The sequence below is a fragment of the Sapajus apella genome, unplaced genomic scaffold, assembly GCF_009761245.1.
Source record: "Sapajus apella isolate SASKATOON/1434 unplaced genomic scaffold, GSC_monkey_1.0 scaffold6, whole genome shotgun sequence".
NCBI lineage: Eukaryota > Metazoa > Chordata > Mammalia > Primates > Cebidae > Sapajus > Sapajus apella.
Window position 1 is genome coordinate 6,253,017 of NW_022436946.1, and position 16,067 is coordinate 6,269,083.

The 16,067-nt window shown below is 38.0% G+C and overlaps 1 protein-coding gene across 13 annotated transcripts in view; it reads left to right on the top strand.

Annotated features, from left to right (window-relative positions):
- The window catches only part of PLAGL1 (PLAG1 like zinc finger 1), a 68,580-nt gene that overhangs the window by 24,499 nt on the left and 28,014 nt on the right, over positions 1–16,067 (top strand). For all 13 annotated transcript variants that reach the window (XM_032274545.1, XM_032274551.1, XM_032274547.1 and 10 more), the window contains one exon: positions 15,096–15,164. The gene's annotated coding sequence lies outside the window, so the exon portion shown is untranslated. The remainder of the gene's footprint in view (positions 1–15,095; positions 15,165–16,067) is intronic.

Here is a 16,067-nt window from a genome sequence, read left to right on the forward strand (position 1 = left end):
TTTTTTTTTTTTTTTTTTTGAGACGGAGTTTCACTCATGTTACCCAGGCTGGAGTGCAATGGCGCGATCTCGGCTCACCGCAACCTCCGCCTCCTGGGTTCAGGCAATTCTCCTGCCTCAGCCTCCTGAGTAGCTGGGATTACAGGCACGCACCACCATGCCCAGCTAATTTTTTGTAGTTTTAGTAGAGACGGGGTTTCACCATGTTGACCAGGATGGTCTCGATCTCTTGACCTCGTGATCCACCCGCCTCGGCCTCCCAAAGTGCTGGGATTACAGGCTTGAGCCACCGCGCCCGGCCTGTGTCCTAATTCTTGGTGATTTTCAGGCTTCATTGAGTCCTAACATCCTGGCTTCTTGGTTTTTTGACTTCCTCTCCTTCAGTGACCTTGTCTTCCAGACTACATCAGCAACTTCCTTCCATGGTCATACTGTGGACCTAGTCATTAATAAGAGCTACTCTCACTCCATGATCTTGAGTCCTAGCACCCCATTCTCCATCTGTCCTCCCACTCCAACACATTTTTAACTTGACATGCAGCTTTTCCACTGCACCACACTTCCTTCATGTCTCACATCCTCCCTTACTCAACGTAAGTAGCCTACCCTGCCATTAAAATCACTCATACATTCATCTTCCCTAAACCTTCCCCTTGCTTCATTGTACTTAGCCGTCTATATCCCAGTGCCTTGGTCTACTTATTCCATGCCTGCAGCAGTGCAGCTGAACATAGCTGGAGAAGAATACCCAGCCATGCTCAATTTAAAGCTTACCCTTGCACTTATATTCTTAGTCCCATCTCCTCTCACCCGCTCAAGGACATTGCTGCAGTAGTTGCCCCTTTTCTGTCCTGCATCATGCATCCCCACCTCCCTGCTTTTACTTAAAAAAATTATTTAACTCCCTACTCCATTTAATGTTTCTGCTTCCTTTTGCACGATTTCTCAGTCTTTCTGGGCTTTCCACCAAAGTTCTCAAGTGTCACCAGTGACCTTCATATTGCAAACCCAACCATTAATTCTCAGTCCTTATCTTCTTGACCTGTCAGAAGCACTGACCCCATTGATCATGCTGCTCTGTGAAGTATGTTCTCCCCTTGTCTTCTGTGTCTCCACACGTTCCCAGTGGCCTTGCTATTGCATGACTACTCTTATCTTTCTTGCAGATACTTCCTCATTGTCGTGACCTCCAAACATTGGCTGTCCCAGGGCACAGTCTCTGTACTTTTCCTCTCTCAATCCTCATTCCCTAGCTGCTCTCATTCATTTTCATGCTGGCAGCTACCAAATTATCCCCAGTGTGACCCTCTTCTCTAAACTCCAGATTCAAATATCCAATTGCTGAATGTCTGATAGGCATATCAAACCTAATATGTCTGCGACTGAGCTCCCGAGTTCCTCTGTATTCCCAACCAAACTTCCTTCATCCTAAGTTGCCATTTACTGAGATGAGGAAGGCTCTTCTTCCAGTTGCGCAGGCCAGGTGTCTTTGTAGCATCCTCATCTGTTCTCTCCCACCCTCTACACATCCAGCTATCAGGACATACTGTCAGCCCACCTTCCATACATCCAGAAGGCGACCAGTCCTCCCCACCTCTTCTGCTACTGCATTGGTGCACATCTTTATCATCTCTTTATAACAGTAACCTTCTAACTGGTCTCCCTGGTTTCTTAGTTTCTCCCCTAGAATTCACTCTCCACATAACAGCTGGATAAATTATTTAAAACTGTAAGTCTGATCATGTTACTTTCCTGCTCCAGTGTCTCCAGTCCTTCCCGTCTCGCTTACAGAGGCTTATCAGCTCCTATATGATATGGGCCCCATTACCTCTGGCCTAATCTTTTACTGCTCCCCTTCACTCCCTGCCTTAGCCATACCAGTTTTCTTGTTTCCACATCAGTTTTGCGGTTATTGTACCCACAAATAGCCACATGACTTACATCCTTACCTCCTTCATATCTTCGCTAAATTGTCATCCTCTCACCCATGCCTTCCCTGACCAGCCTGTTTTAAACTGGCACTGTTTTCCCCGCTAAATCTCTTAGCACTTCCTCTCTCTTTGTTACTTCAACTTTTTTAATCACCATCTGATACATATTTTACTTGAGCTTTGTTATAGGATATAGTTAAGCTACTAGAAACAGTTAATTCAAAGATAAGCTTAATTCAAAGGTAAACCTCACAAAGGTAGGAATTTGTGCATGTTTTGTTCACGGTGGTGAAACCCCAGCACCTAGAACAATGCCAGGAAAAACAGCTGCTCAATAAATACTGGTTTAATGAAAAAGATAAATGTTAAAAACAAAGTTTTACTATAATTTGGGTTCCATACGCCCCAATAGATATCCCACAAAAATAGGAAAGTGGGATTGGGGAAAGGGATAGTATAGTAGTTACTGACTTTGCCTATTATACCCTTCTCTTGCTGCTGCCTGATCATAGAATTGGGTAAATGGCTTGAGCTGGAACAATGTGTTTGTAAATATAAAGCACTAAGGCAAATATAAAAGTTTGGAACTTTGTACTGAGAGGACTTCTGCCTCCAGCCATCTTGTAATAACAGGAACTGGAGTTATTCTTTTGCCTAAAATAGCCTAACAGACAGACACACAAGAAAAGCCCATAAAACATATGAAACAAAGGCATTCTGACATTGGACAAATGGCACAAGACAGTAAACCCTGAGAGAAGGAAAAAACAAATGATTTGCCCCAGGCTGCAGTGCAGAAAGGCAGAACCCAACATAGCTTATCCTAGGTTGAGATGATAGAGTTAGGAATTCTGGGAGGCTGAGGCAGCTAGAAATTGAAGGACAAAGTACCAGAGAAGAGAGAGTTAGTTACACAGAGAGTGAGCTCCAGAAGGCTCTCCCGGAGGCTTCAGCTGAGTGCTGATTAGTGTTCATGCATAAGAGAACTACCCATGGATGAGGAAGTAGCCACTGGGAAGAAAAACGTAGCTCATATAGGGCAACAAAGAGTGTGTCCCCTCTACCATTCAGAATGAAAAAACCTTGTATATAGGTGGAGTACTCAGAAGAGTAATGCTTCAGCAGTGAGGCAAAATTAGCCCTAGACTATGGTCTCATCTGATCCTGCCTAAAAAATCTTAAAAATAAGCTATTCAAGATAGGTCATAAAACTTTTTTGTAAAGGGCCAGATGGAAAATATTTTAGGATATGTGGGCCATTTGGTCTCTATTGTAACTACTCACTTTGCTATTCTAGTGTTAAAACAGCCATGAACAATTTGTAAGCAAATGTATTTACATGTATCAGAATGTATTCCAATAAAATTTTATTTATAGAAATAGGCAGTAGGCCAGATTTGGCCTGTGGGCCTAGTTTGCAGACACTTGGTTTGAAGGATCAAATTATTTCAAGTAGCTTAACTGTGTCCCAGAACAAAGCTCAAGGATATTTAAGGAAATACAAAATATCTAGCACCCATTAATAAAGTATGCAATGTGTAGCGTTCAATCAGAATTTATCAGACATGCAGGGAAGTAGGAAAATCCAGTAATGAAGAGAAAACTCAATCAACAGAAATAGACCCAGAAGTGACACAGATGTAACAAGTGGAAATACTAAAATAAATTAAATAGATTTAATAAGGATATTAATAAAATAGTTATTATTACTATGTTCCATATACTCAAGATGGTAGGTGAAACCATAAGCTTGTTAAGAAAAGACAGATGCTATTAAAAGACCCAAATTGAACTTCTAGACTTCTAGAGATTATATAAACACCTGAGGTAAAAAAATACACTGGATAGGATTAATGGCAGATCAGACATCAAGAAAGAAACATGTCATGAACTTGAAGACATGGCTGTTAAAATTATACAAAATGAGATATGAATGGAAAAAAAAACTAGTAAAAAGTGAATCGCACTTCAGTGAGCTGTGGGACAACTTGAAATGGACAAATATGTATGTGATTGGGGTCTCTAAGGGAGGAGGAGGACAGAGAATAAAGATGTCATGGCTGAAGCCTTGCCAAATTTGTTGAAAACAATAAACCCACAAATTTAAGTTAAATAAATATAAAGCAAGTACGAAAAACATAAAGAAAATGACACCAAGGGACACCATAATCAAATAGTTTAAGACCAGTTATAAAGAGAGATTTTAAAGTGGAGAAAAAGGACTCTACATTCAGAGGAACAAACACGACAGAAGGAATGTGATCCAGAAGACAGCGGAGCAACTCCTTCCAAGTACTGAAAGCTAAAACTGTTCATCTATAAATCTATAGTGGTGACAATATCTTTCAAAAGAAGGTGAAACATGCAAGCCTTTCTTTGATAGGAAAATAAAAGGTGAAATTAAGACTTTTTCAGACATACTAAAGCTGAAAGAATTAATCACCAGTAGACCCACAGTGTAAGAAATGCTAAAGGTTATCTTTAACGAAGAAGGAAAATAATGCCAGATAGCAGTAAAGATCACCAGAAATGGCAACCGCCTGGCCAATACTTATGATTATGATTATTTTTAATATTGTTTAAAAGATTGTTTAAATAAAAATGGTAGCAAATGAGGTGTATAACATGTAAAAGCAAAAGGCACAGTAATTGTGCAAAGGTCAGGAGAGGAAAAACAAAAATATATCAAGTTTTTATACCCTACATGAACTGGTCTAATATCCCTTAAAAGTACACCCTGGTAAGTTAAAGATACAACAACCACTAAGATATCAAAACAGAGTTATAAGCCAAAGGAGATAAAATTAGAGAAAAACAATCAATTCAGAAGAAGAAAAGGAGCAAAGAATAATTGGGACAATTAGAAAGCAAATAACAAGATGGTACCTTTCAGCCTAATCATATCAGTAACCCCATGAAGCATAAATGATCCATCATAATTAAAAGGCAAAGAATGTCAGATTTAATACACAAATTGGCTGATCTGAAGGTAGTGAGTTACCTCAATTGATTGTTCACAGTCAGATTTAATACACACAAAACCCCGTGAGAACTATATTCTGCCTACAAAAAATATACTTCATATGTAAAAACACAAATAGGATTTAAGCTAAAGGATGAAAAATATATCGTTTTTAGCACTGAGTTCTAAAAACTGCAGTAACTGTGTTCTTATTAGACAAAGTAGAAATTAGAACAAAGAATATTACCAAGAAAAAATAGTGTTATTTCATAATGATAAAGTGGTGACTTTATCAAGAGGAAGTAATCTTAAATGTTCATGCATCTAGTAAAAGAATTCCAGTATACATGGGAAGAAATAGACAAATTCACAATTATGGTCAGATTTCAGCACCCTTCCCTCAACAGATAATAGATCAAGTAGCTGGAAAACTAATAAGACTGTAGAAGACATGAACAGCACTGTCAACCACGCTGACTTAATTGACATTTATAGAACCGTACTCAACAGCAAACTGCACATTTTTTCCAAGCATAGCCAGAACACTTACCAAGATAGACCGTATTCTGAGTGGGAAAATAAGTTAATTAATTTAAAAGGATTTAAATCATACAAAGAGTTTTCACTGACCACAGTGGAATTCCATTAGAACAGAAAGGAATCTGGAAACATGTCTTAAACTGAACAAAAATCATACAAAATACCTTCTTAGACCACGGAATTAAACGAGAAGTTAATACCAGAAAAATTGCTGGAAATTTTCCAAATATTTGGAAATTAAACAGTATACTTCTAATAACCGATGGATCAAAGAAGAATCTCAAGAAAAATGTTTAGATATTTTAAATTAACTGAAAATCAAAATACAGTTTATGAAAGCATGTGGGATACAGCTAAAACAGTGCTTCAAAATTTGTAGCATTAAATTGATATATTAGAAAAGAAAAAGAGTCTAAAATCAATAACTCAGTTTCCACCTTAGGAAACTAGAAAAATAGAACAAATTAAACCTGAAGTGAGCAGAAGAAAGTAAATACTGAAAATTAGAGCAGAAGTCAACAAAGTAGAAAACAGGAAAACAATGGAGAAAATCAACAAAATAAAAAGCTGGTTCTTTGAAATGATCAGTAAAATGATAAATCTCTTTCCAGGCAACTGAGAAAAATGAGTACACAAATTACCAATATTAGGAATGAAAGAGGTATTATTCTGTTAATCCCATAGATAATACAGAATTAATAAGAGAATAGTATAAACAAGCTCTCACCTACATATTTAATAAATTAGATAAAATAGACTAGTTCCTTGAAATATATAAACTAAAACAGCTTCTAGACAGCAGACCCAGATGGTAGTACTGGTGAATTTTACCAACGAATTCTACCAACTAACCAGTGGGACAAAAAGGAAAACAATCCACACCAAAAAGAAATGAGCTGGCCGGGTGCGGTGGCTCACACCTATAACTCTAGCACTTTGGGAGACTGAGACAGGTGGATCACTGAAGGTTGGGAGTTTGAGACCAGCCTGGCCAACATGGTGAAACAGTGTCTCTACTAAAAATACAAAAATTACCCTGGCATGGTGGAGGGCTCCTATAATCTCAGGTATACAGACTATACCTGTAGTTTCAGCTACTTGGGAGGCTGAGGCGGAGAAATGCTTGAACCTGGGAGGTGGAGGTTGCAGTGCGCCAGGATTGCCCCACTTCACTGCAGCCTGGGCAGCCGAGCCAGACTTGTCTCAAAGAAAGAAAGAAAGAAAGAAAGAAATGAGCTATCAAGCCATGAAAAAGCATGCATGAAAATTAAATATACATTACTAAAGTAAAAGAAGCCAGTTTCAAAAGGCTGCATACTATATAATTTCAACTATATGACATTTTAGGAAGTGTAAAACTATTTAGACAGTGAAAAGATCAGCAAAACTTCTCTGATGTTATACTGATGTAGACATGTCATCATAAATTTTTTTAAACCCGTAGAATATAAAACACCGAGAGTGAACCCTAATGAAAACCATGGATTCTGAGTGATAATGATGTGCCAGTGGAGGTTTATCACTTGTATCATATGTACCACTCTAGTGGGGGATGTTGAGAATAGAGGAGGCTATGTGTGGGGGGAAGGGGGTATATGGGATATCCCCGTAACTTAGGCTCAATTTTGCTGTAAATATATACTTCTCTAAAAAGTAGCCTATTTTAAAAAAATCAAAAAGGAAATTAGAAAATATTTTGAACTGAATGAAAATAAAACCGTATTTTCAAGTGACTAAGATGCAACTTGCAGCAATGTTTAGAGAGGAATTTGTGGCACTGCATGCCTATGTTAGAGAAGAAGAATGGTCTCAAATTAATGACTCATCAAGGATTGTCATAATCATCTCCAAACGTCTGAATGTCTTTCATTAAAAAGTATGTTTCTTTCATGTTGTAAGAGAAGATAGAATTAGGAGTGGTAACTTACAAAAAGAAACTCAGTTCTTAGGACAGAAATAGTTGTCATACTTCACCAGCTCTGGGCTGAGTTTCTTTAGCAAGACATATTCCTTTAGATATTCATAACAGTCCTTTTAAACTGTTTCTGATATAAATGGTAGTAAAGAAAATATTTTAAAACATTAACAGGCAGTAAATTAAATGCACATTTCAAGTGATGTGTTGTATAGTAGGTAATGTAATATAAGAATAAGCAGTAATTTTAAAAGTCACCTAACTGTAGAATTAGAAGTTACCTTAAGTATTAATATTATTAAGTCAAACAATAGTGGCTTCAGCTTCCTGCCTCTTTAATATCAAAGCCTTGGATGAAATTTTTAAAAGGCAGTGAGGGCATCCATTTAAATTTTCAAATGAACAAAAAGCAGTATAAGGAAAACTAAATCAGTGACTGAGATATTCAGAATTCACCACTGCCACCCCCCCCCCAAAATGTCTTAGGCTCAAGGGCAAGTAGAAATATTCCAGAAGTATGTCTATACTTGATAAAAGGTTGGATAAATGTCACCTTCTCTGCAGAACCTTTTCTGGTTCTCCCAGTCTTAGTGGCCTGTCTTCCCACAGTATTCTGTACACTCTGTACTGTGGCATCTCTGTGCCACCACCCATTATTAATAGGGTGTTATGAAAAATGAGACAAGGAATAAAAACTAAGGTTTCCTGTTTACCACTGGCAGCCTCCTCTTGTGCTAGAAAATTACTGTTTTCCCTTAGTAATGTGAGGGTCAGTGAAGTAAGATATGTGTTCTTTGAAAACGTGAAAGCACTATCTACAGACAACAAATATCCCTGTGTGTGCTTTTCTCTTCAAGTGGTAACAGTCTGTGAATTTCTTCCTGTTACCAATACATTTCTACTTGAAATGGCTAAGTGGCAAGAAGTAAAGCTGAATTGTACAGAAAAACCACACTGCTTCTTTATAGTAGCAAGGATTTGCCTCAATTAGCCTTTTAAAAAGACACTTCAATTAGTGTTTCTGTTTTGTAAAGTAGCTTCTTTCTCTTTTATAATAGTTTGATCTTGGTTCATTAGTTGCCCGCCATAAAATCCTACATTTGAAGGCTAAACTTTTAATGCTAACGGGGATCATGCAATCTAGAGACTGAATGTTAGATTTTATGTCTTTTTCTTGAAAAGAAGTTCTTCCTTTTAACAAGCTTTACACTGGTTTGATTTTCAGCGTTAATAATAGCTATCATTATTGAGCTCTTGTTGCATGCCAACACTGTTTTAGGAGCTTTATACAAGTTATCTAATTTGATCCTTCACAAACCCTGTGAGGTTATTATTCCTTTTTTACAGACGGGGAAACTGAGGTTCCAAAAGTATTGTTAATTGCTTAATTTATAAAATTATTACAAAGGGACACTAAAATTTAAATACAGATCTGACTCCAGAGTCCATACTCTTGAAAACTACCTCATTGAATGGAAGTGGTATAATGCACTGGCCTCTAACGCTGGGATGACTTATTTAATATAACCTTGCCTCAGAACTTCAGTGAATGATAATATCCCCATTACTTGGTAGCTGGGTATAATGAAACAGCACAGGATTCAAAGATAGAATACTTGGATTTAAAGTTTTAACTTCTGATTATTAGTTCCACGACTTTGGCAAGGCAGTTTAGCTCTCTTGAGCCTATTATCTTCTTATTCAAAAATAGATTAATAAAACCATCTCTCTCAGGTGTAAAATGGATCCAATGGCTAATGCTTTCTCAGTGTTTTGTAAATGCTTTTGAAAGATACGTAAATGGATTGATAAGTGTTTTTGGTCATTTGTCATAGACTTTCTTTCAGTAGTAAATTTCCTGAGTGCTTTTAAAAAACAATTTGCTTTATAGAAATGTAGTGCATTTCCAGAGAACCTCTGTTGAGTGACAGAGTGAGCATTATATAAGGAATTTCTACTCATAAGCCTAGGTTTCTTTGATGAGATACGTAGTTTTTGAGGAGTGGTTATTTCATAGTATTGTGTCAAGGAATTCTTCACAGATATTTCTGTCATCATTTTGGAAAGGTAGGAAGACAGAAAGAGGGGTTAAATGTATCCCCTAGGCCCAAAGTGAGTCAATGCCAGAGTTAACTGTAAGGTTCCTAAGTGTTGGCACATCGCTTTTGTAACAAGCTACCTATCCTGTGCAGCTGAGAGTTCTGTGTATTCAAAGTCCATCTCTGTCCTAAATTGAATGTAAGGGAATGTTTTTTTCTCCTTGAGGGCTGTACAGCTCTCTATACAAAATAGCATCTTTGACAGTTCAAGGTGAGTAATTAGTGAATAGATGGCCCTGGAGAGGTCGCTGATAACCCCCCAGGTCAGTACTGACGCCTGTGGGCACGCGGGAAGGTTGTGTCCCGCATTACCGAGTGAGTTCATACCTTTCGTTCCAATATTGTTTATTTTCTTTTGGTTTCACAATTTTGAAACTTATCCCATCGATTCCCATGTGTGCTCAGGATCAGGGACAGAAATGGAATGGAGCACAATAGAACGAATGCATTTTGTTATAGGCTTCCACGAAGTTCGTGTGAAATAAGCTGTTCAGAATTCAGTGGCGAATTTGGAAACCTCTTAGGTAACCAGTCAGAATAATTCATTTTCTTTCATAGTTCCTCTTGCTCTCTCCTCTCTCCCTGGGTATCCATTCTCACCCCACAAACACACAATTCATTCATACACAGGAGCTTGGATTACCCAGTTTGAGTGATGACCTGCATCCAATTAAAAAAAAACTCTTATATCTCTGTTCATACTTTTGTTATGCAAACAGAATTTATGCAAACTAACTGTCTTTAAGTTGTGTTTCCTTCTCTGGAAATCACCCCTTAGAGTAACCCTAGAAACTGCAGCTCTGAATTCATCACGTTATAGCATCTCACTGAGTGTAGCAGACTGGCTTTAGCACAGCAGTGAACTAATAGAGGCCGCATGGATAGCCATCTTCCTCTGGCTATTAGAACGCACTGGTCGATTGAGAATAAAGTTTCCATGTAGTTTGGGTACGGTGACATGAAAGAAGTTGCAGACTGTTCAGTGAGATCGTCGCTTGTAGGGTTATAGGATGGAGGAAGAAAGGGAGAGTGAGAGGGAGAAGTTTATTTATGGAATGTCAGGGGGCCATTGAAGCTCAGCAGGCCCTAGAAGGAGAAGACTTCCCCCCGTGCTTGTTTTTTCCCTCTGACCTTGGATGAACTAGTGAGCAGTATATTATGCCGGGTGATTGTGCTGGTTTGTCATGGTTAGCATTCTGGACTGTCACTGGAATGTAGGAAACGGATGAATTTGAATTGAACCATGAGGTGGTCTGCTGGGCCCTCTCCTTGTCTCAAGGAAACCTGTCGCTGTTTGTCTGGGCTGGGCCTAATGAAAGCAATGGAGGGAGAGAGAGGTGGGCCTTTGATCTCTTTGTTGCAGCTGCTCCCTGGGAACTCGCTGAAATCAATGCCCTGTTTTCCTGAAGGAATGAATGGCTCTGCCTAACTAGCTTTGTGAAGCCGTGGGGAATTCACTGCCTCTGTTTATTGACAGCTGAAAAGGAGCACATGGGGTGGAATGGACCTTCTTGTGAAAACCAGGCACAGGGAAAATTAGACCTCAATTTAACACAGAGGAATTGGGAAATTCACCCCAAAGGAGACGGGAGTTTCTCATGCTTACATTAGAATTACTCAAGTTTGGGGCTAGCGTGCAATGAACAATGGAGGTTTTGTCACAACTATGTTATAAGTAGGAATATGGTCTGCATAATAAGTGATATTAAGTAGAAGTTGATTCTCCACCCTCCCTCTTTTTTTAAATACAGAAGTGGAGAAAAACAAATATTAACCATGATATAATCAGGTGATTCTTTTGTTTTTGCTTTGAGAAGAAAGAAAACAGTGATACAGTAAGCATTATTGGTATTATCTGGAAACACTCTAAAATCCATCTTTCATTCATTATATTTTAAAACATCTTTGAACTTGGAAGCTACGTTCCACTCATGCCAGCGATTCATGACATACTGGATTGTGTGCATTGCATGGGAATATTACAATAATCTTTTTATTTTTTTTAAAATTTATATTCTTGGAATATTGTAACTGGAAGTCTGTGTCAAACAGAAACTGGCTAGTAGACCAAGATTAGTGCTTGACATTGCACCAGTTGATACATCTTAAAATTACCACCTTACTTTTTAGAACACACCAAAGAAAAATTCTTGAGTTTATCACAAGGAAACATCTCTGGGATACCTTCTTTCACATCTTCCTGCACTTGCTTGATTTCCCAGGAAGAATTTATGGCTTCTTCTTTTGGCCCCCCAGCCCTTTGTGCACACCTCTATTATAGCACTTAACACATGGCCCTGTAGCTCTTTATTTAGGTGTATTCTTTTAGCTGGAAGTAAAGCAGCTGTGTTGTATTCATTTTTATATCTCAAGCCTAGCAGAGCTCTTGGCTCAGTAAATGCGAGCTGAATGAATGGGGATTGATGGCTCCCTGTACATTCCTTTGAAAGTAATTACTTATCCCAGTTTCAGCTGCAAATACTAAATTTTGGGAGAATCTGATTGGTCTGTTGTTACCTGATTGTTGCTATTGCTTTTAAAATTTCTTCCTCTATGGAGAACTATTATGCACTTCTTTGCTTTAGCAAGTTTGTCAGGCAGTCCAGGGCTCCAGAAGGAAGCATCACCAGTGTGTGGCATTTTCCTTTTCAGGTCCAAGCTCTCGTCTCTGTTATTCTTTCCTAAAAATAAACCTCAGCGTAATGTTTAGATATTTCCATTAAGAAGATGAAAAAGCTTTTCATTTAGAATTTGTAGACTTTTACTTGACTGAATTTAGTGATTGAGATGGATAAGATGGATAAAGCTGCCATTTTACATGATTTAATTCTGTGATGTAATGTTAAATAATAACAAAACTCAAAACCTCCCTTGACAATTTCTTTAACCAGATTTACTACCATTGCATGTTTTGAATTCCTTATCAGAGAAAGCAAACACACAGCTTTGCTCCTTAGTGAGAAGTCTAAGGGAAATTTTGATTCTAAAGCACTGACTAGTCTGATTTCACAGAATTCTAGGACAAACCCAGTTTCTTAGCTATTCTCCACTTATACCCTATTTCTTTTTAAAGCCAGAGCCTGAAGTGAGAAATTGTTGTCAATATTTTTTGGGAAAATAACTTATCAAAATCGTAATGGAAATTTTTAGAAAGTGTTGTAAGAGGGAGTAAGTAAGCAGACAAGTACATGAACGGGCTAATATTTTACTTTCCATGTTATTTTTGTTTTATTTCCACTACCAAGATTATTTTTAAAGAAACCTATTTGCACTTCTGTTTTGATTAGTGGTGAAGGTAAAATTTTAAAATAGAGGTTTACACATGTGTGAATTGCAGGAGGAATCTCGTGGAGGAAGGGGCGTTTGTATGGGTTCTACAAATAAGGTAGATTCAGCGGGTTGTGATTCTGCTGAGATTTTAGATTTCCTATGAAACAGGAAAATTACTATGATTTTGATCATTAGTAGACTCTCACCCTCATAAGTATTAACTTGAAGATAAAAAAAAAAAAGCATTAAGCATAGCACTTAGGTTTCATAACTTGGCTACTCAATCCTCCCAGTTTCTGAAAGTAATTTTGTGTGGCATAACACCAAAGTAGGGAGAGGCAGAGGGTGGAGGGAAACAGGAAATCAAACTGCACTTTTCCATTTGGTGTTTCAGCTTTCAGCGATGAGGCATATCTTTGTCTACATTAATAAAAAAGAACTACAGACAGGCCGGGGAAGTAATTCAGTTAAAAACTGTGTTCTTGCTATGCTTATGGAATCAGATAACTTCAACTATGTGATTCTCCAGAAAAGAGCCTCTTTCCTCAGACTGCAGACTGCTGTAATATCCAAGAAGAGTAGCTCCAAGTAGCTTAAGAGTCAAACCCTCAAAATAGGTTTGGGGATGGACATATGTTATGTCACTGTGTTTGCATGTGTATTAATCTATGTTAGCAAACTTCCTAGTAGAAGAACACTAGATACTTCCCTCTTAGACAGTTTCCCATGCACCCAGACTGACTAATAAAGCAACCTTAATAAACGTTTATCTAGTCATTGAAAATGAGATGTCCTCCTTACCCACTAGGTTTAATTGCTAGAATAGAAAGCTATTCTGAAATACAGAATTATTTAAAATTAAATAATGCATCAGTTGTATAAAATCAGATATGAGTATTATAAAAATCATCTGTAATAATTAAAGACAATCATTTGTAATTAATCATCTGTATATTAATGAGGCTGTTAAAATACTTAATATGTTTTTGGTAGTTTAAATGTTTACTTTGCAACATTACATATTGTCTCCTTTAGTGAGACATTTTTCTGCAAGGAAGAACCTCAATTCAAGAGGAAAAACTCAAACTCAGCTCATACCTAAAAGTTTATGCCTTTTGCATTAGTAAGATTCAAATTGATAGGGTTTTGTTATTTTAAAAAACACGAGCGGCCTTTTTGGTTACAGCATCAATGTGGGCTACTCAGAGAAGGGGGTTACTTAGGCGTAGTGCTCAATTATTCATCCAATTGGTTTGGACTGCTAATCAGCAATGAATTTATATCTGTGGAGGTGAGGGTTGATGGGGTTAAGTTATTGATCTATTTCCTGTCTTCATTATTTTCACTGAAAGCTATGTTTCCATCTCTTTTCGGTCTGTAAACATTTCACTGCTGCCCTCTCGTCACTTGCTGTCCAGTTTCTGTCCTTTTCCTTATCTAAGGTGAATGATTGGGTCTGCACAGCAAATTCTTTTCTCCAGGCCTCTGCTGATAGCAGTGGTCTTGACTTAAAAAAAAAAAAAAATTGAAGTTAAGCCAAAGTGGATTTAAAAAAAAAAAATTTTTTTTTCATCTTTTGCCTTTTAGTGGACTTTTCTTCCCTCCCCCTCTTTACTCTCATCCCTGCTCAGGTTCTTGTCTCCTTTACCCAAAGGAATAGTGTTCATCTTCGTTGATATGCTTTAAAAAGTTCTGATTATCTTAATTTTTTTTTTTTTTAAGAGACTGAGTCCTGTTATGTTCCCCAGACTGGTCTCGAACTGCTGCCCTCAAACAAACCTCCTGCCTTGGCCTCTCAAATTGCTGGGATTACAGGTGTGAGCCACTGTGCCCAGCCATGATTATCTTATAATTTCTGCTTGAGGCTGTGAGGTATTTTTACTTGGGGGTCTCTGAAAAATAATTACAAATACACAAATACTCCCTGCTTACTAGACAGTGTCAAGCATTTATCTCAAATTAGCTTCTTTAATTCTCAAAAGGGTCATGTGCTGTGGGTGTAATCATGATCTCCGTTTTACAGGAGAGGAAGCTGAGGTAGAGAGAGAAAACCAATTGCATGAGGTCTCTAATTGGCTCCAGGTGGCACCAAGATGGGAATCTAAGCTGTCTGGCACCATACTGTGGTCTTAACCACATCACTGTATAGCCTTTCTGAAACTAAAAATCCCTTAAGGACTTAAATGCGTGACTCTGGAATGCTGGGATATGGCATTATATCATAGCATATTGATGGCGAGAGATTTTTGACCCCTGGTATCCTTGAACTCAAATTCTGTATAGGTAAATGTCAGCATACATAGTACCAATGTGTGGTTTTTCTTGGTGCTTTTTTAAAAACAAAAACAAAAACTTTTTGGTATTGTTTTTTTCTCTAGGATTGCCCTCACGTCTGATGTGGCTTCTGCCTCAGTGTCACATCTGAAACTCATCTGTACCTCACTTAGGTAAATATGTCTTATGCCAACCCCTCCGGATCCTGCCCCCAGCGCTCCCACCGTCAGTCACGGCTCTATTTTCTTATTCTCCCCTTGCGTTACGGCACATACCAGAGCCTCCGCCTCCTCCACGGTAGAGAGGCTTATGTCCCAGAAAAGACTTTGAGAATTTACATTTGAGGAACCTTAGGCCTTGAGGGAAAAATAAGGTTGGGGGATTAAGTTGTGGACTTAACGAAAGCCTGTTTTTTCACTCTAAAAAAATCAAGAGGACACGCTGAGAACGATCATGGCTATTTATTTGTCTTAAATTAGAAACCATAGGTATTGTACCATTGATTTTTACTTATCATGGCTTGCTCACTAGAAACTTTGTGATCTCTTTCTATTTTAAAAATATGTTTTTAAATGGTTTTATCTTAAAAAAAATACTTGGAAAAAGTGAGGTAGCGTCGTCCATTTAGAATCAAATATCCAGAAGGTAACATATGTTACAATTCAAAGTCTTTAAACCACTCTCCTCAAATCCTAATGTAAGATGATTCTCAGCTTGCCAGATTTTCTAGAGTTGTGAAATAGGTTATGTCGCTGGATCCAGTGTTTATTTGAGGGAATGCGTGGTTGGCAGAGTCCCCATTATATATCAGAAGTTTTTATTTCTTATTTTCCACCACTCATGTAAAGATTAGGGTTTGTTTTAACTGCCTCTTTCAAGATAACGATTCCAAATTCCAGCTTTAAGTTTCATATCTAACATTTTCTGTTGTTTTTCCCTGTCACATACATTAGTTCTAGGTTCAAGGCCATGTCACCCTACGGCAACCCTCACTTGTTTTGCAGCTGCAGTGTTGTTGCTTAACCATAACTCTTGGCCTCTCTCCAGATGTTTTTTTGCAAAATGCCCTTGACGGT